Genomic DNA, 27,925 nt, shown 5'->3' with positions numbered 1-27,925 from the left:
TAGCACAATTAAATGTTCTGGGATTCCCATTCTTCTCAGAGTCAGCCACAGTTTGTTATGATCCACACAGTCAAATGCCTTTGTATAATCAATGAAACACAGATAGACATTCTTCTGGTATTCTCTGTTCTCATACATACAATACATAATTATATATTCCTTTCGGACAGTTCTTCCCTTAAACTGTTCTAAGGCAATGTTCATTATCTATCTACTCTCTCCTCATTTCCTCCTCAACTCCCCATGTCTCTTCTATTTTATAACAGTGGCGTTATTCAGTATTTGTCCTTTTGTAACTGAGATATTTCACTTAGCATAATATCCTCAAGGCTCCCCCATGTACGGTAATGTTTTACTATTTCATTGTATTGTCAATGCTGCATAGTATTTCATTGCGTGGATATACGTTTTTCTATGCATTTGTTTCTTGATGAGCACTTGGGTTACTTCCATCTCTTTGCAATTGTGAATAATACAGCAATAAACATGGGTGTGCATATATCTGTTTTAGTTGTGGCTCTGCTTTGCTTAGGGTTTACTCCAGTACTAGAATTGCTGGATCAAATGATATTTCTATTTCCAACTTTTTGAAAAAGTGCTAGATCGCTTTCATAGTGGTTGTACCATTTTACATTCACACCAGCAATAAATAAGGGTTTCAATCTCTCCACAACCTCTCCAGCATTTGTTGTTTGTTTCCCTGTTGAACTTTGCTCTTGTTGTTGGAGTGAGATGCTATCTTATAGTTGTTCTGATATGCATCTCTCTGATAGCTAGGGATTTTGAACATTACTTCATGAGTTTGTTCAACATCTGAATGTCTTCGTTGGTGAAGTCTTTATTCATATCTTGTGCCCATTTTGTGACTGGGTTGTTTACCTTTTTCTTGTTGAGGTTCTGGAGTATTCTATAAATTTTAGACATAAAAATAATTTATCAGAGAAAGCATTGCCAACTATTTGTTCCCAGTCTGTGGGTTTCCTTCTTATCCTGTTAGAGAAGTATTTTGATATGCATAGGGATTTGATTCTAAGAAGGTCCCATTCATCTGTTTTACTCTCTCCTGGTTGTAGATTTTTAATTTTCTTCAAAAGCTATTCATGCTGTGGATTAGAGATTTTAGAGTTCTTCCTAGCTTTTCTCTGATAAATTTTATATCTTTAGTTTTACTTCTAGGTCTCTGATTCACTTTTAGTTAGTTTTTGTATAAGGTGTGAGGTATGGATCTCGCTTAAGTTTTCTGCAGATGGTTTTCCAATATTGCCAAATTTAAAATTTAAACCTTGAGTCATAATCTATAAAGAGGCTATATATAACCCAGAAAGCATAAAAAAAGTATGGAGGGAATACACAGATCCACTGTAAAAAAAAAAACAAAAACAAACACACACACACACAAAAACTCAACAACAGCAACAACAAAACCCAAAACTGATTGACACTAAAAAATTTCAGGAATTACCATATGAGCAGGGACCAATGGTAATGAAGGAGGAAGTGGAAGCTGCATTGAAGGCATTATCAAAAAATAAGGCCCCAAGAATCAATGGGATACTAATAGACTTGTTTCAATTAACAGATGCAGCCTTGAATGCACTCATAAGTCTATGTCAGGAAATTTGGAGGATAGCTGTCTGGCCAACAGATTGGAAGAAGTCCATATTTGTTCCTATTCCCAAGAAAGGTGATCCAACAGCATGTGGGAACTATTGAACAATATCACTAATATTACACACAAGCAAAATATTGCTGAAGATCATTCAAAAACAGCGAGAACACTATATAGCTAGGGAACTGCCAGAAGTTCAAGCAGAATTTAGAAGAGGCCATGGCACTAGGGATATCATTGCTGGTGCCAGATGGATCCTGACTGTAAGTAGAGAACACTAGAAATGTCTATTTGTGCTTTATTGACTTTGCAAAGGAATTTGACTGTGTTGATCATAACAAGTTGTGGCTGACATTGAGAAGAATAGGAGTCCCAGAGCACTTAATTAGACTCATGCAAAACCTATACCTAGACCAAGCGGCTATTGTGTAAACAGAACAGAGGAACACTACATGGTTTAAAATAAAGAAGGGAGTGTGTCAGGGTTGTATTATCTATATATACCTATTCAATATGTGCACTGAGCATAGTTTTCAAGGAGCTGGCCTCTATGAAAAGGAATGTGGCATCAGGATCAGAGGGAGATTCATCAATAGCCTGTTTTATGCAAATGATACAACCTTGCTTGCTGAAAGTTAGGAAGACTTGAACCATTTGTAGCAGATGATCAAGGAATGCAGTCTTCAATATGTATTGCATCTCAATGTCAAGAAAACAACGAATCTGGACACTCATGAGAAGTCAGAAATAATAATGACTCCCAATGTGAAGAAATCTCAACTGCCAACCACAAGAAACTTTGTGTAACCCCCAATGTCCAATCTCTGTGAATGAACCTGGCCTTTTACTTCATCTAGGGGGTCAGAACAGTCTGGGCATTAGCTGATGTTCTTGACTACATGCTACAAAGAATTGTGTCATCTAAAAAAAAAGAAAGAAAGAAAGAAAACAAAGATTCTTATCACTGGACTGATAGGTCATGATGGATGGAGAAGAGATTGAAACTGTCAACAATTTCATCTTGCTTGGATCCACAATGAAAACCCTTAGTATCAGCAGTCAGGAAATAAGAAGATGGGAAAGTCTGCAGTTAGGGACCTCTCCAAATTATTAAGGAGTAATGATGTCAGTTTAAGGACTAAGGTGCATCTGATTCAGGCCATAGCTTTTATAATCACTAGTCAGCTGGACAATGAATAGGGATGACAAAAAAGAACTGATGCCTTTGAGCTGTGGTGTTGGAGAAGAGGACTGAACATCCAATGGATGGCCAAAAGAGCAAACAGATAAGTCTTGGAGAGGGTGCAGCTGGAGTGCTCTTGGAGGCAAAAATGATGAAGTCTTGCCTCACATACTTTGAGCATATTACTAGGAGGGGCTATTCCTTGGAGAAGGACATGATGCTAGGGAAGTTGGGGACTCGGCGAAGGAAAAGAATACCCTCCACCAGGTGGATTCACACAGTCATTGCCACAATGGGCTCTAGTGTGTCAGGAATTGTGAGAATGGCACAGGATAGGATGGGGTTCAGATCCGTTGTTCATAGGGTCGTTCTGAGTTGTACTTGACAACACCTAACAATTTCTTAAACAGACTGCCCTTTCCCCACTTTACTGATTCCATCTCCTTGTCAAAGATCAGTTGACCATAGGTAGATGCGCTGATGTCTGAGTTCTCAAATATCCATACAAATATGTATCTATGAGTGAAGATGGGAAGTGACCAAGAGGAATAAGGCATCTCTCTCTCTCTCTCTCTCTCTCTCTCTCTCTCTCTCTCTCTCTCTCTCTCTCTCTGTGTGTGTGTGTGTGTGTGAGAGAGAGAGAGAAAGAGAGAGAGAGAGAGAATTCCCTTCTACATCTGCTAACTGATGCTCCATTTTTTCTGTCACAGGGGTCATCAACCTTTTCTTGCACTGGGAAGTCAAGATTTGAGCTGCAAAGGTCCTGGAAGACACTGTCCATAAATATGGTAATTGATTTCCTGGGAATTCCCCTGATCAAGCACATCCCAAAAGCTTCCTCCATGTCCCTCCCAGTCAGTACCATCCCCTAATGATAACTTGTTCTTTCACCACAGTAGACACATTTTGCCCGTTCTTCAACCTCACAGAAACCGAATTACACAGTGTGCATCTTTTTCTGTTTCCTTTCATTCAACATTAGGTCTGCACCTTGCTTCCATGTTGTTCCTGTTGCACTAGTTCTTTTTTGTTACTTAGTATTACTCCACTGTGTGGATATGTTACTATTTATTCTGCTGTTGATAACATTTGGATTATTTCCATATTTTAATTAATATGGTTAAAACTGCCAAAGCATTCTTTACAGGCCTTTCCATGCACATAAACCTAGAGACACATTCCTGAGAGAGGGGTGTGGAAAGAATCTGGTCTTAAAACTCCTAGAAATAAAAGAGGGATTGAAATGGATAGTTTCATTTGACTTATTTCAACAAATAGATGCAGTTCCGGACATGCTTACCAGGCTGTGCCAAGAAATCTGGAGGACAACTACCTGACAAACTGACTGGAAGAGATCCATTAAAAAAAAAAGTGACCCAACAGAGTGTGGAAATTATCGAACAATATCACACGCAAGCAAAATCCTGCTGAAGAACATCCAAAAGCAACAGTACATTGACAGAACTGTCAGCAGTGCAGGCTGGTTTAGAAAATTCCATGGCACTAGGGATATCATAGCCAATGTCAGAGGGATCTTGACTGAAAGCAGAGAGTACAGAAAGGTCTATCTGTATTTAATTGACTATACAAAAGCATTTGACTGTGTGAATTACAACAAACTGTGGCTCATATTGACAAAAATCCCAGAATACCTAGTTGTACTCATGTGAAACCTATACTTGGACCAGGAAACAATCATTAGAACAGAGCAGGGAAACACTGCATGGTTCAAAATCAGGAAAGAAGTGTGTCATGGATGTATCTTGTCTCCATAACTTTCAATAATTATGCAGAATAAATCGCTCAGGAGGTTGGCCTTTATTAGGAGGAATTGGAGGAAGACTCATCAACAACCTACGTTATGCAGATAACAACCTTGCTTGCCAAAACGGAAAAAGATCTGAAGCATTTGCTGAAGAATAAACATTAAGGACTGCATTCTTCAATATAGACTGAAGTTCAATATCAAGAAAACCAAATGTCCAGTTAGAAACGAATGGATTGAAAAATTATGGTACATTCACACAATGGAATACTATACGCAGCACACTGGAGCAATAACTTTGTAAATTATTACCTAACTTGGGAGGGACTGGAGAGCATTATTCTGAGTGAACTAACTCAGTCCCACAAGGATAAATATTGTATAAAACTGTTATTGTAAAACGAGTATAAGGATTCAGGAAGGGTGGGAGAATTTGGAAGCAGAGAGATGTGGATGTGCGAGGATGGGGGGAGAAGGATTAGTCATTGAGTTGTACAATTTGATGGGTGATAGGTGGGGGGGGTGAGGGAAATTGAAAGAATCTGTTTACATTTGTACTCGAGTTTTATGAATAAACAAGGGGAGGAGGGGAAGAAAACAAAGATTCTCACCACTGGGCCAACTGGTAGCTTTACAATAGACAGAGAAGAGATTGATACTGTTAACAATTTCAGCTTGCTCAGTCAGGAAGGCAAAAGATGAATTGCATCAGATAAATCTGCTGTCAGGGACCTCTCCAGAATGCTAAAGAGCAACAATGTCAGTTTAGAGACTAAGGTGCACCTGATTCAGGCCATGGTCTTCTCAGTTGCTTGCTATGCATCTGAGAGCTGGACAATAAATAAGGATGACAGAGAAGAATCAATGCTTTTACACTGTGGTGTTGGAGAAGAGTATTGAACATACCAAGGACTACCAAGAGAACAAACAGGTTTGTCCTGGAGAGGGTAAAACCAGGTTGCTCCTTGAAAGCAGTTTTGAAACTCCATCTCACATACCTTGACCATGCTATCAGGAGGGGCCAGTCTTTGGAGAAGAACATCGTGCTTGGAAGAGTAGAGGGTCAACACAGAAGAGAAAGACTCTTACTTGCTTACTTATATAGCATTACTTGCTATGGATCAGAGAGCTGGGCAAAGACTAAGGACGACAGAAGAAGAATCAATGCCTTCAGCTGTGGTGCTGGAGAATAGTATTGAACATACCATGGACTGCCAAGAAAACAAACAGATCTGTCCTGGAAATGGTGAAACCAAGTTGCTTATTGGAGGAAAAGATTCTGAAGCTTCATCTGACATACTTTGGACATGTTGCCAAAAGCAACCAGTCCTTGGAGAAGGACATCATGCTTGAAAGGGTGGAGGGACAGCACAAGAAAAGAAAACCTGGATGAAATGGATTGACATAGTACCTTGGGTTATGGGAGTAGGTATGTTGGAGATGGTAAGATTGGCTCAGGATAGGTCAGGGTTCAGAGCTATTATACAAACAGTTGCTATGGGTCACAAGTGACTCGATGGCAAATAACAGCAACTCCTTTTGTTGTCATGACCTTTTGCTTTCTTTGTGGTTGGTATTCTTGATATCAACCCACAGTTCATCTGGTTCATTAATTAAATCCAATAGTTAAATGCCTCAAACCTGTTCTTCTGATAGTTTTTCAATTCAGATGAGAGAGACTCGAGGTCATATTTTGTGTTATCTGCCAAGGACATAGAGAGAGAGATGGACGGGGTCACCAAGAATGGAGAAAAAGAACAGAGAGCATAAAGGCAGGGGCCAACAGCTCTGAAGTCTGAAGCCCTGAATCTAGCGTCCCTGTAACCTTATTGAAAAGTGCCAGGGAGCAAATTACAAAGAAAATTCTATGCAAATGAAGCTAGGCTTTTTCTATTGACAACCTTATGCTTATATCAGGAAGGAGGGGTTGGTAAATACAATCCAAGAATGGTTAAGACTCCTGGACTGGCCTGTAGGTCTGCCTTGGCCCCTGACTCTTGTGATCTGTCTCAGGAGGAATTCTAGCTTGTATTTGCACCTCCCTTGTATCCTGATAAAGCATTTGGTTTCTTGTTAGATTAATATTTAGTTTGATATTTGGCTTCCCACAATTTTGGTTTTTGTGAATTTGTCAAAGACTGCAGCCTTTAACATGAATTGCATTTCAAGAAAATAAAGATCTCCAACATGAAAAACAATGTATATAAACTTTTTAAGTAAATCAGTATAAAATAAAAATTTTATTTTAAAAAAATATAATAAAATCCTTAAAAAAAAAAAGAAACCAAAGATCCTCACCACCACAACAATAAGGAAGTATCATGATAGATGGAAAAAGGACTGAAGTTGTTGATTTCATCTTGCCTGGATTCACAATCAACAACTTTGGCATCAGCAGTCAGGAAATCAAAAGACAAGTTGCACTGGGAAAATATGCTGTCAAGGACATCTCCAGAGTGCTAAAAAGAAACAGTGTTAGTTTAGAGACTAAGGTGCATCTGATCCAGGCCATGGCCTTCTCAATTGCTTGCTATACATCCAAGAGCTGGACAACAAATAAGGATGACAGAAGAGGAATTGATGCCTTTGAGTTGTAGTGCTGAAGAGCAGTACTGAACATACCCAGGACTGCAAAGAGAACAAAAAGGCTTGTCCTGGAACCCAGATTACTTCTTGGAGGCAAGTATTTTGAAGTTTTGTTTCATATACCATGAACATGTTATCAGGAGCGGCCAGTCTTTGGAAAAGGACATCATGCTTGGAAGGGTAGAGGGTCAGCACAAATGAGGAAGACCCTGGATGAGGTGGACTGACACAGTAACTGTGGCAGTGGGGTCAGGTGTGTCACAGATGATGAGGCTGGCTCAGGATAGGGCAATATGCAGAGCCACTGTTCATAGGATCGCTATGAATTACAGTCAATTGCATGGCACTTAACAACAACAGCTTCCCTGGATCCATCAGGTGAGTCCCAAGAAAAGGAGAGCAGAGAGAGAGCAGTTGCCAAGGGAAAGTTACAATTGAGCCTGAGGCCAGCTCTGTGGGCATGTTCCTGTATGTGCATGTATACACATCACATATTTGATTAGCAGGAGTGTAGAGGTTGGGGTTATGACTTTGTGTGTCTGTGTGTGAGTGAATATAACTGTGTGAAATTGTGAGCATGAGTGTGTGTGTGTGTGTGTGTGTGTGTGAGAGAGAGAGAGAGAGAGAGAGAATGAATGAATGAGGGATGTTTGGATACTTCTAAGAACCTATCTGTACTGTTGTCTCTAGCTGTGTTTATGTAGCTGTGACTGTGTTTACATTACTATGTATATACAAGCCTGTGTGGAGGAGCTTGGTGTGTGTGCACGTGTGTACAGACTCATGCACTCTTGTGTCTGTCTAGAGCTTGGAGACCTTTCCAGATGCATCTGAGAAGGGCAGCGAGGCAAGAAGGTGGCAGCAGCCCTGTTTCCTGCTGTTTTTCAGAAAGTGTGCTGCCAAACCAGGGCCTAGGCGGGGAGACCGAGAGGGTGGTTCCCCAAAGCAGGTCCAGTTCCCAGGTCCACTTCCAGAAACAGTTCCTAGAAGGCCCCTCCACCCTTTTGCCTGGGCGGAGAGACACTGGCTGACTCATTCCTTCCAGGGGCTTGAAGCTTTGACACACCTCCAGAACTACCAGCGGTGCCAACCAGGTAGGGGCGGGACAGCTAGCCAGCCCCTCCCAGGCTCAGTTGCTCAGGCCAATCCAGAGTAGCATCCAGTCACTCCCCCTACCCCAGCCATGCCCGGCCACGCCTCTCACCTCTACACGCAAACTCCCTGGGCTGGACCCCAGGAAATGCAGGCACATGGTGTGAGCACATGGTCAGGTAAGGCCCAGGCAGGTGGAGTGAACTGGGCGGCCTCTTATCTGCTCTAAAGGCGGTTCTTTTAAACAAAACCACCACCAAGCAACTTTGTACTGGGACATTCTCTTCAACAGTAATGTCCGTTCAGGGCCTGCCCTTAGCTGGATTATCTTCTTTCAACTTCACAGCCAAATTTAGATGGTGCTGTCTTCGTCCCATTTTATTGCATCTACTGAGATCTCAAGGCAACCTGCTTAAGTTTACTCCAATTTGTTTACATCTACTGGGTTTTGTAAAAATCTCTGAAAATCCAGCTGCCCCCTTTCCCCCCCACGGACTCTGACCATTTCTACGGTACTCTGGTCTTCTTTTGGGATGTGTGAGCATATTGTCTCTTGGAAGGAAGCCTGTGGATATCTTCTATTTGAGTGCCCTGAGCTGTGTGTGCATCTCCGCAGGAGGAAGAGTCTGGGCCCAGGGGCACCTCCAGGCAGGTGTGCCCACCAGCGCCACGTGAGGGCAGGGTGTCCACTGAGTGCATGGCTGGTGTAGCTGTGTGTACCTGAGCACAGATATGTGAGCCTGGGGGCACTGACAGGCCGTGAAGAGCCTGCCCCCAGAGTGTTTGGGCGCCTGTAGATTGACTCTCCATTTCGATTCCCTTCCCAGTTAGCTGTCACCAGCCTCAGGTCAGACTGCCAGCCCTGTTGAAAACCGCCTTGCCCTGGATGTATAGACACCTGAGTCTGATCTCAAACCCCGCCCAGGCGACCGGTGCCCTTGAGCCTGACTGGCCCCACCCAGGCAGCGGGAGTGTTCTCGCCCAATGGGATGGGGTGACTGGGAGAAGGCTGCAGAGTGGCTCCTCCCGCCCCCAGGAGCGCCGGGAGCGCTGGGCTCCCTCAATAGGAGCACATTACCCCAGTGCCCAGGAGCTGGGGGAGGAGGTCGTGCCAGCCCTTGGCACGGACTACAAAGGGTGGGGGACACCCCCCAGCACTCCCGCCAGCGTCGGCTGGCTGGGGAGGGGCTGTGACGTTCGGGTGGCCTCATGCGGTCAGGAGGAAGTAGCTAATTGCCGACCTGATGACTGGGCAGCCTGAGGAGTGGGGTGATGAGGCCACTCACGGAAGCAGGCGCCCCAGCCCGAGGAGGGGGCCCTACAGGATAAGCACATAGTTGCTCAGAAAGGAGGGCAAGGCTGAGATTGTCGAGGCCAAAAGAGAAGGGGGTGGGGGGACACTGAGGCTGTGACTGTGGGAAAGGGCTTCTCCAGGGAGTCTCTCAGCTCCAAAGTTTACGGGGCCAGGAATGAGGGACCTTGAGAAGGGGCTACTGGGGGACTTGGCAGCAGAGGCTACTTCCTTCTTCCCTCCCCCCCTACACTGCCTCGCACCCCATCTCTCTCCCCACCTCTTAGACCTCTCTAGTCCTGTGGCTGGTGAGGAAGGAGGGACAGGGCAGAGAAGGTACAAGCAGCCTGCCTGACCATGCCCACCCTGCTGACACGAGGGCATCCTGCAGTGACTTCCAAGGGCAGGAAGAGAGGGTGCTCCAGGCAAAGAACAGCACACGCCAAGACTGTGTGAGGTAGTGAGGTCTTAGGGAGGCTGGTGGGACAGTGGACTGGGGCGCCATGAGGACAAATGAAGAGGGCAGAGTGATTCTGCAGCAATGATCACACCGTCCTGCATGGCAGAAATGAGGCACCCTGCACCCAGAGTTGGTCCCACACTTTGATCCTAGTCTCTAGTGAAGGCAAGCCTGATCAGTGACAGGCCCAGCAAGGACCTGGACCAGGTCAGGAACTCACAGGACTGGGTGGGTGGTGCATCAGCTGCAGAGAATCACAGTACCAGGTCAGGGCTCTGGGTCTATAGCGCCCCCTAAGGGCAAAAAGCCAAATTAATCCCTCCAAGTTGAGAGCCTGGGAATGGGGAGCCTTGCCCTCAGGGAGCATAGTCCGTGAAGGACCCACACGCTCAGACCTCAGTGCTGTCACCCGACAGTGACACCTCCCTCCTATCCCCAGCAAGTTCCCGGTCTAATGGAGGAGACGCTGTTCTAGTCTGATGAGTGAAACATGGACTTTTGCTTCAGGAACTTCCAGTTTGACTGAGAGACCCAGGACCTGCCTTCAAGGATCTCCTAAAAAGGGGACTTTGAACTTTTGGGGGAATCTCCAATCTAAGAGGGGGCAGAGTTGACAGGGGGGAAAAATGCCTGATGTACGGTTAAATTTGTGTTTCAAACTAAACAAAAAAAAGAATGTTTTAGCAAAGGATGCTCCATACTTGGGGGGACGGGGGGGGCGTATTTATATGAAAAAGAAAGTATTTGTAGTTTCTTTGGAATTGTTGAGTACCATCAAGTCGGAACCGATGCATAACTGACCTTCAGGTGGGTTTTCGCATAGTTAATGGCAAAGGAGGAGACTGTCCATTCTTCTCTCGCGGAGCAGCTGGTGGATTCGAACTGTACGCCTACGGGATTGCAGCGCAGCTTCTTAACACTAGGCCACCAGAGCTCCCTCCTTACCCTAGTTGCGCCTAATTTAAGAAAAGGGAGAAGATCCCCCAGATACGGAAATGCAGGTACTATATAGCGTGCTGGGGAGAAGGATGGAGAGGACAGGGGTGCGAGGGAGGGGAGTCCTGGGGCGCCCGGCTCGCAGCAATTTAAAATTCTTTCCAGGCCAGATCCCTAATCCCCTCGTGCACAATGGCCGCCTTCTCCCCCTCTGCCCGCGCCCACGCCCTCCCCCGTGGGGCAGTGGCAGTGCCACCACCGGCCTCTCTAAGCCCCTTTGAAGCCCTCAGAGCCCCGCGCTGCGGGAGGCCCCGCCGCTATGCCAGTTATGCCAGCAATGTCCCCGCTGCCGCCGGCCACCACCGCTCCCCCATTAATGCTGCCTAATCTGGCTAATAAATAAACTCCCCTCCCACCTCCCCCCGCGGGATCCTCCCCGCCCCCCAGCATTGATTTCAGGGCCCAGCTAGAATATGAGTTCCCAACCACAACCCTACTCATTTCTGATGTCTTCCTTTTTTTCCCCCCCTCTCCTATAGCTGACTTAAGTCTAACGCTGTTCTCTGATTTCTCCAGGATATTTGGCATGAGAAGTCGCTGCCTCGCCCTTTATATTTGCATCTCTTTCTCAGGCCACCTGCGTGCAGCGGCTGGAGCCCCAGGGCTGGTTGCACGCGGCTGGCCTCGAGGGCTGGGACCCACAGAGGCCGGAGGAGCGCCCCCTGGAGGCGGAGAGGCGCAGGCCGGCTCTCTCCAGGCCGGGTCCCACGCGACCCCTCCCCGCACTCCGACCTGGGAGAGAGGGGCGTCCAGCCAGGAGGCTCTGCAGGGCTGACTCCTCACGACCCACAACCTCCTGCACCCTCCTTTCACTGCGTCTTTGGTCCCCTCCGTCCTCACTTGGGCTTCCCAGAGTCTGACTCATAGTCAAGCTAGCATCGCTTCACCTCCTGTAACAACACCCGGAGCGCAGAGAGATAGTAAAGGATTGTAGGGGCACGGATCATGGCTAATCGAAAACAACACCCCAAAAAGCCATTGCCATCGAATGGATTCCAACTCATAGCAAGCCTATGGGACATAGTAATCTTTTCCCCAGATCTCCCCAGAATGGCTGGTGGGCTCCAAGCCTTACGACCTTTCTTTACCTTTTGGCAATTGATTGCTTTTTAACCAGAGCGCCACTGAGCGCCTTTAGAGGCTGGCTAATGCGCTCTAATTACCCCTGGCTCTAATTACCCACCGCTGATGCCGATGTCATCCGTGGAGCTCAGGGGCGCTGGGCCAACGCTCCCACGCTAATTAGGCCGCCCTTCCTGGCTCTTGAAGCCAGCCCTCTGCTGCTGCCTACTGTCCTCTCAAAGGCAATCAATCCCTGGACCTGAAGGTGAAGAAATCAGGCCCTCCTCTCCCCTAATTCTGTCGTCCTCAAAGGGATCTCCTAATGGAGGAAACTTTTTGGAGAAGAGCTGAGATCCATTTCATTTGCAGAGACACTGAGACCTGCCTCATTTGCACATGAAATACATGAAAGTGAAGGATCTTGGGGAAGGCCAGCCTGTCAGAATCTCCGGCTCATCCCAGGCCACCTGCCTTTATGTGGGAGCCCAAGTCTGCCACAGGATCCCTCCCTAGAAGAGAAAATCACCTTCCTGGAGGGATGGGTGATATCCCTCATCACAAACTTAGAACCCCTGCCAGCCAACCAGTTGTGGTCACTAGTGAGCTGATATGTTGTTGGGTGCTTTAGATTCCCACACCAGGAAAGGAAAGTAGTCAAAACGTCTGGGAAGCCAGGCCTGGAGACCAGGCCTAAGAGGAGCAGTTGAGGTCACCAGCTTCTTCATTCAAAGCAGGCTCCAATCTGTCCTTCAGGAATTCTTTCCTGATTCATACAGTGTCACAGATTTGGGACCTGGTGGCCAGGCAGGCTTAGCGAGGTTTTGTTTGGTCTGCATGGGATGTTTTGGTTTGTTGTTCATTCGTTTTCACTGTGTGCAGAATAGGACTGTTCCATTGGGCATCCAAGGCTGGAACTTTTCAGGAGCAGATCACCAGTCCTATCTTCTGAGGTGCCTCTGGACAGATTCCAACCTTTCAGCTCACAGTAACTATCTGTGTACCACGCAGGGAGCTCTGGTAGCCTAGTGATAAGAAGCTGTGCTACAATCACAAAGGCATACAGTTTGAATCTACCAGCTGCTCCATGGGAGCCATGGGAGAAGGATGGACAATCTCCTCTGGTGCGATTTACTCCTTCTGAAAACCCACTGGAGGGTCAGCTATGGGTTGGTTCTGATTCAACAGGGACTAACGTGTATCATTTTTATGTTGAATAAACAGACAATGCAGGATCTCCTGTTTTTGCTCCCCTTATATAACCAGAAGGCACATGAACTTGAGACCCCTGATTTAGACCAGCCCACTTGGCCTGTGCCTTTACCCTATGACCTGCTTCACTATTGCTGCTCCTTTGCAGTCTGCATAGGGGTCCCTCTCCACCATCATTTGTAGGCTCCCACAGGTGGGGACAGGCTCCACATGCCCCAGATGCCCCTCTGGGGGCCCCTGTCTTTTTATCTTGAGTTCCAGTCTGTGTGCTGAGTATGTGCAGTGTATTTTCCAGCCAGGATGGCAGCTGTTTTTCTACCATGAGATTAGAGGACCCTTAAGGGTAAGGAGGATTTATGAAGAGGAATGTGGCATCAGGATTGGAGGAAGACTCATCAACAGCCTGTGTTATGCAGATGACACAACCTTGCTTGCTGAAACAGAGAAGGATCTGAGGCAATTGCTGCAGAAGGTCAAGGACTGCAGCCTTCAATGTGGACTGAAGCTCAACATCAAGAAAACAAAGATTCTCATCACTGGGCTATTTGGCAGCACCATGATAGACAGAAGAGATGGAGATTGTTAACAATTTCAGCTTGCTTGGATCCACAATCAACACTCTTGGCACCTGCAGTCAAGAAATCAAAAGATGAATTGCATTGGGAAAAATCTGCTGTCAGGGACCTTTCCAGAGTATGGAAGAGCAACAGTGTCAGTCTAGAGACTAAGGTTCACCTGATCCAGGCCATGGTCTTTGCATGCATGCTATGCATCAGAGAGCTGAACAATGACCAAAGATGACAGAAGAATCAATACCTTTGAGTTGTGGTGCTGGAGAAGAGTCTTGAACATACCATGTACCACCAAAAAAACAAACAGGTCTGTCTTGGAGAAAGTGAAACCAAGTTGCTCCTTGGAGGCTAGGATTCTGCAGCTCCGTCTCACATACTTTGGACATGTTGCCAGGAGGGACCAGTCCTTGGAGAAGGACATCATGTTTGGAAGGGTAAAGGGACAGTTCAGGAGAGGAAGATCGCAGATGAGAAGAATTGGCATAGTAACTGGGGTAATGGGGATAGGTATATCATAGTCATTGAGATTGGACAGGGTTCAGAGCTATTGTGCATAGGGTCACTATGAGTTGCAAGTGACTTGACATAACAACAGTGCAAGAAATTGGGTCTCTTCCTTTAGCTTAGTATTCCTCTGAGATTGAAGAGAAGCAAGAAGCACCTTCAATCACATGGAACTCTCTGAGTGTAGGTGCTATGTCTCCCCTCAGATGGGGCTCCCCTCAAAGCAGATACTCAGAGAACAAGATCTATGTTTCATCCATCAGACTGAGAGCTTTCTGAGGTCCAGGGCCGTATCACTCTCGTCAGGCTGAAGCTCTGTGAAGACAGAGCCATGTCCGCCCCACATCCATCAGGGCTTCCCGAAGGCAGAGGATTCAGCCCTCAGGTGGAGCCTTTGCACCTCAGCCCTTCTTCTGGCTTCCCACCTGCCCAGGCATTCTTCCCAGGACACCATTTGTCATACTTTGATGAATAAAATATACTAAGAATAACTCAGTCCTTGTAGTCTCTAAAGTACAGGGGTGGGGTGGGGGTGCTACCTGCAGGACTAGAGCAAGATGTTCACAATCTACTCATTCAATAAGATTTTGTCAGGTGCCCAGCTAGGTACTGGTGGGGATGCATAGTGAGTGCCCAGAGCCCCCTTTCTATGCTTTTTCTGTTACCACTGAGCATAGGGGTGTCTGCAACATTCATGAGGTAAAAATCTTGGCTCCCTCTTCATAGCCTCCCTGCCCCAGAAATCATCTCAAGGCTACCCAGCCCTTTTGCCCGCACCCCAAAAGCTTAGGCAACAGCTCCCTCTGCCTCCCCTGCATCAGCAGAGGGGGTGAGCTTTGAAGTCAGGTGCTTGGGGGAGAGAAGAGGATGTTGTGGGTCCCTGATGGACTCTTGTCCTTGGAAGTGGACAGGAACACCTCAGGAGGGGAGACTTGCCAGGGTGACCAAGGGGAAAATGCAGAAATGCAGAAGCAGGTTATCTGGTCTTTAAGGATGGAGTAACATGACCCAGGGATTTGAGTCCCTGTCCTCTGGTCCCCAACTCCATGCTTCCTCTCTACCCCTTCCCACTCCGAAACTTCAAGTCTCCAGTAAGAAACAAGCGACTGTTCCCAAGGCAGCTAGTTTCCCAGGACTTCAGAGGAGGACCATGAGCAAAGGGAGACTGTGACCTTAACACAGGGTTGTGGACAGGGCCTTTCTGGCGCTCGGTCCCCATCTGCCACCTTCTAAGATGGACATTTCATCCTGACCCTGGCAAAACATCAGCCTGGCACAGTCCCAGCTCTGTCGCTGATGCCACTGTGCCCTTGACCAGACATACTTCAGGCCTCTGGGCCTCAACTTTTTCAGATATAAAACAAAGAATGATATCTGATATTTGTAGGTTTTCTAATCTTTCTTTTCCTTCAAGTGCTGTGTCCTTTTGCTTAAAAGATATCTTATCTGGAAGCTCCACTTTTAACACAGAGGGGAAAATTGAGGTTCTAAAATAGGACTGAGAGCCCAGGCCCCCAAAGTTTAGTCTCTCACAGGGCGTTTGCATACATACACGTGTATCAGACCAGCTGTCCAGTGCTTCACAAACCCTCAACTTCCAGACCCTCAACTTTCTGCTCAAATGCTCTGGGTCCATGGCATTCTAGGACTGGGAACTCTTAACTTGGGGTGCTAGCAGCTTTAAGGATAAGGCATTGATTTGGGAATTTGAGCTGATGAGCAAGGGAGCCCTTTCAACAGTGGGTTGAGGCCTGAGGCCTGACAAGGGCCTGGTTTCAGAGCTGCAGCGCTGTGCAATCCATCACTGCCCTCCTCATCCACCTCAGTCCAAGTGTCCCCACTCACCAAGCTGGCAACTGGGGAGCCTGGGAGCTGGCAGAGTCTGAAAGTGCCCCTCGTTAGAGGGAGCCTGGAGAGCTGTGCTCCAGGGCCTCTGTCACTGTGTAGAGTGGGGAGGAGAGAGACACGTGAGGTGCAGCGAAGAAAACAGCATCAATAAAAAGCAGGCCTGGGCACTGGATCTCCATTTTAGTGGGTGCCCTCAAAGTAGGGGATGGCAGCCCTGCCCCTGACTTGTCTTCAGCCTCTCCTTGCCAGCAGCAGGGCTGAGAGAGGTAGGCGGGCAGCCCCAGGGATCACCAGGCAACAGAGGGTCCGCTTCTCCCTTGTGCCTCAGCCGGCCTGCTGAGCATGGTTCTACAGAGCCCACTGCTCCTGACTATACACGGGAGCAGCTAGAGCCTCCTGGTCGTTCCTCTGGGATGTATGATGTGGGAGGAGACCTGCTTCCCTGTTCTCTAGCCCCAACACTCACACACACACACACACACACACACACACCACACCCCAGAGATGACTTGGCCCCGCAGACAGCCATGGACCAGACATAGCTCTGGGCACTAGTGCTACCACAACAAAAGAGGCAGCTGAGGTTGCTGCCCTCACAGGTTCACATCCCAGGGAGGGATAAACAGACCATCCACAAGTTAACGTAAGAAAGTCCAGGCCGTGTAAGCAAGGGTTAACATGGAGAGGGGTGATGGGTGGATGGGGGCTATTTCAGATGCAGGAGTGAGAAGACTGTCTCTGGGAGAAGGTGTCATTTGAAACAGACGCCTGAGCAACATGAAGCCAGTCATGCTTTGCGGCTGTCCATTTTCTCAGTTTAGGCAGGTCACCACTTCTCTCCATCAGCTCGACTTCGGTAGTCCCTCCCAGTGTACTCAGCTCCTTGGCAATCTTCACGGGGTGTCCATCTTCCTCTGCCTGGGCGCTGTCGTGTCTCTGTCTGTACTCTGTGCCGTCTAGCCGATTCTGACTCAGACAGCCTGCAGGACAGGGTACGACTGCCCCATAGGATTTCCAAAGATGCAAAGCTTTCCAGAAGCTGACTGCCTCATCTACCTCCTGCAGAGTGGGTTCAAACCACTGACCTTTTGGTTATCAACGAAATGCTCTAGCCACTATGTCACCACAGCTCTGCACGTCAACCAAAACCCACCGCCTCTGAGTCAGCCTCTGACTCCTGGTGACTCTCCATCAGATTGCAAGGAGCAGTGCATCATAGATTGGGCTGCCAATCAAAAAGGTGAGCCGTTCAAATCCACCAGCTGCTCCGTGAGAGAAAGATTTGCAACCTCAGAAGCCTGATGGAGCATTACCAGGAGTTGGAATTAATTCATTGGCAATGGGCTGGCTTGGGTCTGGTTAAATCTCAATGGCAGACTCAATCCAATTCATTGCCGCAGAGTCAAAACTGACTCAGAGCTGACATTCCATTGGATTTTTCAGAGGTTGTAAGTGTAGGTGAGGAAGACCCTGAGGAGATAGATTAACCCAGTGACTGGGGTCCTGGAGGTAGGTGTGTCGGAGATGGTGAGATTGGCTCAGGACAGGGCAGGCTTCAGAGCCACTGAACATAAGGTCACTATGAGTCACAGGGGACTCAATGGCACTTAACAACAACAACAATAAGCCACATGGTAGAAGATGGCCTGTCTTTTTCTTTCAGAACAGCTGATAGATTCAAACTAGCAGCTTTACACAGCCCAGCACTTAACTATGCTATCAGGGCACGGTGCCTGTGAACCCCAAAACTCTGCCGCCACCAAGGCTGCCTGTGTTGCTCCTCACATTCAGCAATGATCAGGTGTAGGACGGACCCTAAGGATACGCCCCATCAACACAACAGAGAAAACCCAAGTGGAATCACACCTGCGTTTGTAGAGTTAGGAATTCAACAGATATTTTTAAAGGGATATAATTCAATCCATAACAGGAGTTAAAAGAACTCCACCAAAAACGTACGTATTTTTAAACAGAAAGGAATGTATGCCCATAAACATCAAAGGCCAAGAATGCTACAACTATGTTCTGGAGCAACTTATTATACACGCAGCATAGCGACAGGAAACTCCTTCACCTCATCTCCTGTAACAGTCGTCAGCACTTGATGTGTCAGAAACAGGAAGCCCAGGCAGGTTGCTGTTTCATTCTTTTAGTCACATATTGAGTGCTGGCCTCTAAAAATACTCAGAGGTCACACATGGGCCCTACCCTCTTAGCAGCTATAGTCGGTGAGTGCGCAGAGGAGAGTCAGGGAGGGCATCCTGGAGGAGGTAACATCTAAGCTGGGTCTGAAAGGATGAGGAGGGGTGAAGTGAGTTGGAGGGGCAGGCAGAGTAGCTCAGACTGTGTGGTGCCCAAAAAGGAACTGAAAGTCTCCCGAATGCCCCAGCCCTGACTGGAGGGACATGGGGAGAGATGAGCCTGGGGTCCATCTAAGGCTGGGCATGAGGGGTCTGTGCAGGCCACAGCAAAGTCCCTGGACATCTTCATGGAAGATAGTGGTATGAGAGAGTGAATGGGGCTATTGGCAGAGGCTCAAGTGACCTGGCCACTCCTGAGAGGTATGGTTACTAATATCAAACAGAGAGGTACGAGCCCACAGAAAGACCTGGCCAGATGACCCCACAGGTTTGTGCAACCCACCTCATCCCCATCCCACACAAACACACAGTCCAGTACATGCACATCACAAGCACATAAACTCTTGTGCAGCTCATCTTGCTCCTTGCTGAGAAAGGACACAGATTAGGGGCCGAGACCACAGTAAAGTGTGACCCCACATGGGCCTCTTTCTGGAGCCCCAGGTGGTTATCTTGCCATAGTCCCCTCCCAAGTGTACAGGCCCCATAGGTCCCCACTCCATATGCAGAGACACCACCTGCCACCTCCCATTCGGGATGTACATCTAGACCCCTTGCCGGTCACACAGGGCATACAGACTAATCAGAACCAGCAAAGCCCAGGCTCAGAACAGACTGACGAGATGGAGGGCACAGGTCATGTCGGGGAGGGGCCAGCTCACAGGGCCAAACGTCAGGACTTGAACTCAACATCAAACACTCAGCAGCTCAGACACAGCATCGGGGAGACTGCGTGTAAGAACAGTTCATTGGTGACATTGCTATACTCCTGTCCAGGGAGGGGGCTCGTCCCACAGGAGCAACACGGGTGCAGACGTGCCTGTATGGAAGAGGCAGCGGAGTCCTGGTCTCCCATAGCCGCGGGACCCAACCTGGGACCAGCAGGACGGTGACGAAGAGTGTCAGGACAAGAAAGCTCAGAAGCTTCATCGCTGAGTTGGTTAATCTCAGAGAGACGCACAAGCACCTGAGGTGCAGTCGCCTCCAGTCTGAGCCCTGTGCCCCAAGCGGTTCAGCACCTGCCCCTCCTCACCCAGCCAAGCCTGTGCACGGCTCCTATCAGCCGAAGCACCTGCCTTGATTACCAAGTGCTGCTCCAACAGAAATACCACAAGTGGGTGGCTTTGACAGACACGTTTCTTTTCTCACTGTGTAGGAAGCTAGACGTCCAAATTCAAGGAATGGGCTCTGGAGGAAAACGGTCTCTGTGGGCGCTGGGGAAGAGCCTCGCCTCTTTCTGGCTCCTGGGTTTTGACTCTTTGATCATCTTGTGACATGTTATCTCTCTTCTCCTATCTAAACTGCTTTCTTCCATCCCTAACCTGCTCCTGTTGTTGTGTACCATCAAGCCAGCATCAACTCATAGCTGACCCTCCAGTGGGTTTTCAGAGATAGCAAATCGCATGAGAGGAGACTGTTCATCTTCCTCTTGCAAAGAATCTGATAGATTTGAACTGTGTGCCTTTGCATTGACAGTGCAGTTCCTTGCCACTAGGCCACCAGAGAAGTGGCTTTTAAAACACACCAAAGGAACCCTTATCCCAAATGGAAGCATAGCCACATGTACACAGCCTGGGATTCCAAAACATGTTTTGTCAGTTGTTGTTATGTGTCATTGCAGTGGAACAACTGAAAGCTGACCTTTCCATGAATTTTCAGAGGCTATAAATCACACGGGAGGAGAGTTTCTTTCTTTCTCCCTTGGGGCAGGCGGCCTCTAGGTTGGCAGCACGACTCCTTACCTAGTAGGTCACCAGAGCCCACATATATCTTAGGGGAGACACAGATGAGCTTATTATGTCCCATACCCTCCCCCCCTCAACCCTGAATCTATCACCCTATCAAGTCCCAAAAGTCTTATGTCAACTCTAGGTCCAAAATATCATATTCTGAATCTTAATTTGGGTGAGCACCTGGGGGTATTTGAGCATGGGGAGAAGGTCTGGGGGTATACGGGCTAAGGCACTCTGATGCTAACAGAAAAGTCTTTTCACCAACTGCTTCACGGGAGATAGGTGTGGCAGTCTGTGTCTGTAAAGATTACAACCTTGGAAAGCCTGGGGGTGGGGGGGCAGTTCCGCTCTGTCATTTAAAGTCACTGTGAGTCAGAACTAACTCAAGAGTAGTGGATTTGACTTTTCTACCAAGATGGCGCCAAAAGTGAAGAAGGAAGCCCCAGCCCCTCCCAAAACTGAAGCTAAAGCAAAGGCTTATTAAAGACCAAGAAGGCAGTCCTGAAGGGCATCCACAGCTACAAAAGAAAAGATCTGCACGTCATCCACCTTGTGATGGCCTAAGACGCCGAGACTCCGAAGGCAGCCCAAATACCCCCTGAAGAGCCCCCCCAGGAGAAACAAGCTTGACCACTATGCCATCATCAATTTCCCCTGACCACTGAGTCAGCCATGAAGAAGCCAGAAGAGAGCAACACACACGTGTGTACTGTGGATGTCAAGGCCAACAAGCACCAAATCAAACAAGCTGTAAAGAAGCTCTATGACATTGATGTGGCTAAGGTCAACACCTTGATGAGGCCTGATGGAGAAAAGGAGGCCTATGTTCAACTTGCTCCTGACTATGATGCTTTGGATGTTGCCAACAAAATTGGGATCATCTCAACTAAGTCCAGCTGGCAAATTCTAAACACAATTTTTTTTCCCCTCACACACACAAAAACGAATAAATAGTGGGCTTGGTTTGGTCCTTCTTAGGGCAAAATTCCTTTCCATCTCTGGGCCTGAGAAATCTAGACTCTAAATGAAGACATTTGTTAAGTATCGTGGCAAAACAAACACAAAGTAGACCCATACATGAGTCTGGATTTTAACACATATTTTGAGGGCTCCAGTTCAACCCACAGCCACATCACTACCTCCGGGAAGCAATTCTGATGTCTCTGCAGACTGTACCCCACTTTTCTGCTTTGCCCTGCTCTTGGAGAGCACCCCTGTGACCATGCCTTTACTCTGTGCTTGCTATTGTTTTACTGGGCCAGCATATAATAAAAAGCTCACTAAATGTCCAGTGGAAGAGCTCTGGTGGCCTAGTGGCAAGAAGCTGCACTGCAATCCGAAGACACATGGTTTGAGGTCACCAGCTGCTCCGTAGGAGGACAGGCAATTAACTCCCTCTGAAAGCCCGCTGGAGGGTCAGCTGTGGGTTGGTTCTGACTCTGGTACACACAAATGTCTGGTGGGAACAAAAGGAGGAAGGAGAAAGTGATGGAGAAAGGTTAAGCAGGCAGTCAACTTCTCAGGGCGCTGCCAGAGAAGGGGTGTTGGGTTGATTCTCCAGGGGCTGACAGAAAACGAACACATGTGATCTTCGGAAGTCAGATTTCAAACTGTTGACAGTAAAAAAGTGTACAAGTTAGCTGTCAAAACGTGGCTTAGCCTGCCCTGGAAGGCTTTGAGTGTCTCGGGAGTGAGATTAAGCAGAACTGAAAGAAACATTTCCCAAGAGTGTTGCTAGTTGAAGGATGGAACCAATAACTGATGAATGACGAATGGCTAGAGGGAAAAAATGTAGGCAGCAAGAGATACCCAATGACTGCAGAGAATTTCCAGCACTTGGCAGAAGACTGGAGACGTGTGACTTTTGCCTCAGAATCTACAAGGCAGGTGCCAGGCCGGGCCCTAGGGAGACAGCCTTGTCTTCAAGGAGCTCACACACTGGCACACACATGCTCAGGAATGCATACTTGGAAGCCACCCAGCCGTGCCAGCAACAGCCATGACAAGGAGAAAGGTGTCTGCGAGAAGCTATCCTGGCCCTGTTCCCCCTGCTTTCCCAGCTTTCCACAAGAAGCCACCTTCCAGAACCTCGCTGGGTGCTTCCCCACAGGTTACCAGCTGGCCCCAGCAGTGCGCAAGCCTGTCCTGAGTCAGCTGTCTTCTCAGGCCAAGGTGGGAACTTGGCATGGTCTCGGTCTACAGAGGTAGGAGAATGCCTTGGCGCTGAGCTCCCTCTAGCAGCATCGGAAACCTGAGATGAGGGGCCCAGGAGGCCCCAAGCCCCAGCCTGTGGGCTCTCTTGGAGCAAGGACCAGACCTTACCTTACTTGTATCCATCCTGACCCAGGAGGTGCTTAGGGAGTGTGAGCCCAACACTACAGGGTGCCTGGGCTGCCAGAACTAAACTGGGAAGAGTGTTCTGCATAGGGGCACAGAGAAAAGAGACAGAGTTTCTTCCTGGGCTGGGGGGTGCAGGCACATCCAGACAGGACTCCGGAGAACCCTGCAGCCCCTTGGGACACCAGGCTGGAACAGGATTGGGCTTGTCGTCCGTCCATGCTTGGGCTTGCTCCTGTCTCCAGCAGCCTCACTGTGGCCAGTGACCCAGCAGTGACTCACACACAAGCTGTGGGCACAGAGGGGAGAAAGCAGCTCCAGCTGAGTTCGTGTAGTCACAAGTAGCCCTCGACGCCCCCTCACCGCAGAGAGCCTCCCAGGCTCTTTGCACGCACGTCCCAGGTTGCCCCTGCCTAACCACAGAGTGGCTGTGGCTGCTTATTTTAGCCTGATGAAGCCTCCGGAAACGTCAGAGTTGGAACAGAACTCGGGAGCATCCAGTTCAACCCTTTCATTTAACCAGAGAGGAAATGGAGAGTCAGAGAGGGTAAGTGATGCATTTAAGGTCACACAGCTAATTGGTCAAAAATTAGCCTCTGGCTTTGGGAGTCCAAATCCAGCTGTCCTTACATCAAGGGATAGTCTGCTGTAGGTTATCCCTTCTCCCTCAGAACTCTGGGGCCTGGATTCTTACATTTGAACTCTGATTTGCCAGTTATCAGCCATGAGACCTCAAGCCAAGTTATTCAGCCCCTCTCTGTGCCCGTTTCTTCATTTCTAAAATGGCGCTAATAGTGGTGGTGATGTTCTTTTTATGTGCCATCAAGTTATCTGTGACTCATTGCAACCCTATGTACATTAGCTTTGAACCATGCCCTATCCTGAGCTAATCTCATCATCTCTGACAGACCTAATCTCATTTCTCCAGTCAAACCATCCCATCCAGGTGATGTCCCTTGTCAAGGACCAGTCCCTCTTGGCCATGTGCCCAAAATATGTGAGACAGAGTTTCAAAATCTTTGCCTCCAGGGAGCAGCCTGCTTTCACTCTTTCCAGGACAGACCTGTTTGTTCTCCTGGCAGTCCACGGTATGTTCGATACTCTTCTCCAGCACCACAACACAAAGACATGATCCTTCTTCTATCATCTCTAGTCATTATCTAGCTTTCTGATGCATAGCAAGAAATTGCAAAGATCATAACCTGGATCAGGCGCACCTTAGTCTCCAGGCTGACATCGTGGCTCTCAGTACTCTGGAGGGGTCCCTGACAGCAGACTTCCCCAATGCAATTTGTCTTTTGATTTCCTGACTGTTTGTGCCAAGAGTGCTGATTGTGGAACCAAGCAAGCTAAAGTTAATAACAATCTCTATTTCTTCTCCATCTATCATGAAGCTACCAAATGGCCCAGTGGCAAAAATCTTTGTCTTCTTACTGTTGAGCTTTAATTTACATTGAAGACTATGGTCCTTGACTTTCTACCACAAATGCTTCAGATCCTCCCAAGTTTCAGCAAACAAGGTTGTGTCATCTGCATAACGCAGGTTGTTGATGAGTCTTCCTCCAATCCTGATGCCACATTCCTCCTCATAAAGCCCAGCCTCTTGAATAATCTGTTCTACATATAGATTGAAAAGGTAAGGAGGTAGGATGCATCCCTGATGCACTCCTTTCCTGATCCTAAACCCCATGCAGTATTTCCTTGCTCAGTTTGACAACTGTCTCCTGGTCCAAGTATGGGTTTCGCATGAGCACAATTAAGTGTTCTGGGATTCCCATTCTTCTCAAGGTTAGCCACAGTTTGGAGTGATCCACACGCTCTAGTGCCTTTGCACAGTCAATGAAACACGGATCGACATGATGGATAGATAATGATGTAAAGGCGTTAGCATATCTGAATTGCTTAGAGAAAGAAATGCCAAGCACATAATAAGCATTTCTTTAAATTTAAAAATGTGATAGCTAACATGGGTGTTCAGTGGAGGCACCAAAACTTAGTCTGCGGTGAAGAAAGTTCAAATTTTGGTTTTATCACTTTGTCTAAAGATGACTAGATTCTGGGAGACTGGCCACAATTGGGTTTAACTTAATTTCTGGAAAATCGATGTGCAGTGTTACCATGGGGACAGATGTCTCTGTGAGAGTGACCACGGCCAGCTGACTCCTTCTTCTGGCAGCCACCAGAACCCAAGTTGGCAGAAACTACAGTACATGGAGGATCTTGGTGAGATTCAAGGCACAGGCCTAAGAAATGCCCATATGAATTCAAGAGATGGGCCTTGTTCATCCACAAAGTTAGAGAAATCAGAGATAGCCTCTAACACCCTGGAAGGCTGTGCATGTAATTGATCGCGTGGTAAAGCGCTTCCTCCCCCGCCCACCCCCATCATCTGCTGGAAGCTCAGAGCGGCCTCCAGTGGACCTTGTGGATAAACATAAATGAATTCCTCCTTCATCAGTCATGGAAGCAATGATACCTACACCAGAGGAGTTGTGGTCCCAGAGCATGTACGAGCCCAGAGTGGTCTCATTCCACTCCCAGAGATGCTTGCTGAATGAATGATTAAGTGAATCAATTAATGAAGTGATTCCCAGAACATCCTCCTGCAAACACCCAGGGCACCTCACATTGGGCAACAGTTGTGTTTGTTTCTCTGAGGTCGGAGCCACAAACCACCTCCAGGCCAGGCTGCCCTGCCGTCGTCCCAGGCACTCCACGCCAGCTTGCATCACTCTCCATCACAAGGCACACTTTCTCTCTTCCCCTCACCCCCAGTCCTGGTCCAGTCTAAACAATCAGGTATGTGTGCAGCCTCCCCCAGCAGGAGTGCTTCCCTTAGACACCAGCCACGAGCCTAGTTGTAATCATCAGCCTTACACCTCCTGTTCTCCAAGTCCTGGCTGTCCCAGCCTCCCTGTGACGACAGCCTGCTGTTCAGTTCCACTGACAGCCCACAGCCCTGTCCAGGCTCTCATTGTCATTCTGCCAGCCTTTGCCAGCTCTTGTCCTGCTAAGGGTGGCCTGCTCCCAACCAGGAGCATCATTTATTATCTAGACTCCAGTCCATCCATGCTACTGGGGCTCCTCAGAGAAGGCCTGCCAGAGTCAGCTGGGAGTCTGCACTCCTTTCTGCAGATGAACACTAGCTCAGGATCCAGAACCTGGGCATTGTCTCCAGCTCGGTTCTGGCTTCCTCCTTGCCCCTCATTCACTGATCTGTTTCCAGGTCTCTGCATTGCTCTGGGCCACCAGTCATCCTTACACATCAACCAGAGGACTCCAAAAATATCCAAGCTAGACAGTCTTAAAGAAACACACAATGGGCTCTAGTGTGTCAAGAAGTGAGAAGATGGCACAGGTTAGGACAGCGTTCAGATCTGTTGATCAGAGAGAGGGTTGCTATGAGTCTTACTTGACTTGATGGCACCTAACAACAACAATGACGACATGGTTAGCTGTTCTGAGAAGTGCCTTGCTGGTGTCACTGGTCACCTTAGGTGGCACCGTCCTTAGCACGTACTTGTGCTGCTGTCCCAAAGGCTAAGCCTCTCTGGTGATGCAAATCTGCTAGCAGCTCTGAGGGAGAGAGCCCGATGGCCTCCTCCTATACAGTTTATAGCCTCAGCAACCTGCCGGGGGGCCAGCCATGAGTCGTTCCATGGAGATGGGTTTGAGGCTCTTTTTGAGTACTGTTTGGCTAAAAAGTTGAGCTATGGGTGTGAGTTTTACACCAGTTTTGTAAGGTGACTTAAGAGCAAAGTCTCGGGGGTTCCACCAGTTTCTATGACCAGTCATTCTGCCTTGTTTGTCTTTGGTTTCATTTCACATTTCCTCAATCCCAACTCCATCTAGAATCTTGTACTGCAATCCCATTAGGAAAGCTCAGCGGTAGTGGCCGGGCACCATCTAGTTCTTCTGGTTTCGGGGTTGGAGAAGTTGCGGTTCACGTGACCCATTAGCCCTTTGCATTAATTGTTCGAGTATATCTTTGCTTTTCTTTCCCTCCTTTGTTCCGAATAGGGCAAGATCAAGAGTTGTGCCTTGGAAGGCTGCTCACGAGCTTTGGACTTACCCTGGTCACTGCCCAAGTCAGATGGAGAACATTGTCTTTGTGGACTATGTTACGGCATTCTCCTTGCTGTCCCCCAAGACTATGGTGCCAGGACCCCAGAGACAGCAACCCCTCCCCTCAAGGTGTTTTGTTATGATTCAGAAGTTTTCAAATCCTTTCCCCCATTTGTTTTGCTATATATTTGGGTGTATTTACAGTATATACACCCATACATACGGCATATATGTGAGTCACAATGTCAGTCCACCTGGTTGAGGGTCTTCCTCTCCTCTGTTGACCCTCTATCCTTCCCAGCATTAAAGAGGGTGAAACGTCATCTCACACACTTTGGGTATGTTGTTAGGAGGTGCCAGTCCTTGGGAAAAGGGATCACACTGGGAAAGCCACAGGGTCAGCAAAAAGAAGCCCTTCAGTGAGATGGATTGACAGGGCGACTACAACAATGGACTTGGGCATGACAGAAATCATGAAGGTGGCACAGGACAGGTCAAAGTTCAGTTCTGTTGTTTGTTCATAGGACCGCTATGAGTTATAGTCAACTTGATGGCACCTAACAACAAAAACTTGGCCAATAGAAAACCCAAAGATATCAGAAATGAAGATATTTAAAGTAGAAGGTCTGCAATTTTTTTTTATTTTTTTTATTTTTATTTTATTATATTTGTGTTTGTGTACCGTCAAATCGGATCTGACTGGTACAGAAGGAAATTGTCCCTCCTCCAGCAGAGCAGCTGGTGGATTTGAACCATGTGCCTCTGGGCTTGCAGTGCAGCTTCTTGCCACTAGGCCACCAGAGCTCCCCGAAGGTCTGCAATTAGGAGTTCTTTGCTTACCAGAAAGGTTACTGGAGCTGCCGTAAAGAAGCAAAGGGAGGAAGATCACAGGTCAGGAAGCCCTTGTCACAACAGGCCGGGTGAAATACACATGCGGTCTTGAATGAGGACGAGGCCTAAGGGGAGTGGGAGGGAATGGACACTGTGTCACAGCCACGCTACACAGCAAAGGCTGGTGATAGCATTGTCATTAACAGAAAAGTATCTGTTTTATTTGAGATCCCCTTGAGGCATCTTCTAAGAGAAATATTTACATGTATTTTATTTGGAAGGAGATCTCACGAAATGTTAAAAGTGGAGATGTTAAAAGGGGAGATGTCTTTGTGCGGGGAGAAGGGTGCAACAATGAATGAATGGAATCCCAAAATCTCTGTAGATGTTCATTGAAATGAAAAATAAACAACCTAAATTTT

Source organism: Elephantulus edwardii, unplaced genomic scaffold (assembly GCF_000299155.1).
Source record: "Elephantulus edwardii isolate Elephantulus edwardi_28Jun2011 unplaced genomic scaffold, EleEdw1.0 scaffold00017, whole genome shotgun sequence".
Taxonomy (NCBI): Eukaryota; Metazoa; Chordata; class Mammalia; order Macroscelidea; family Macroscelididae; genus Elephantulus; species Elephantulus edwardii.
This window is presented reverse-complemented; position numbering follows the sequence as displayed.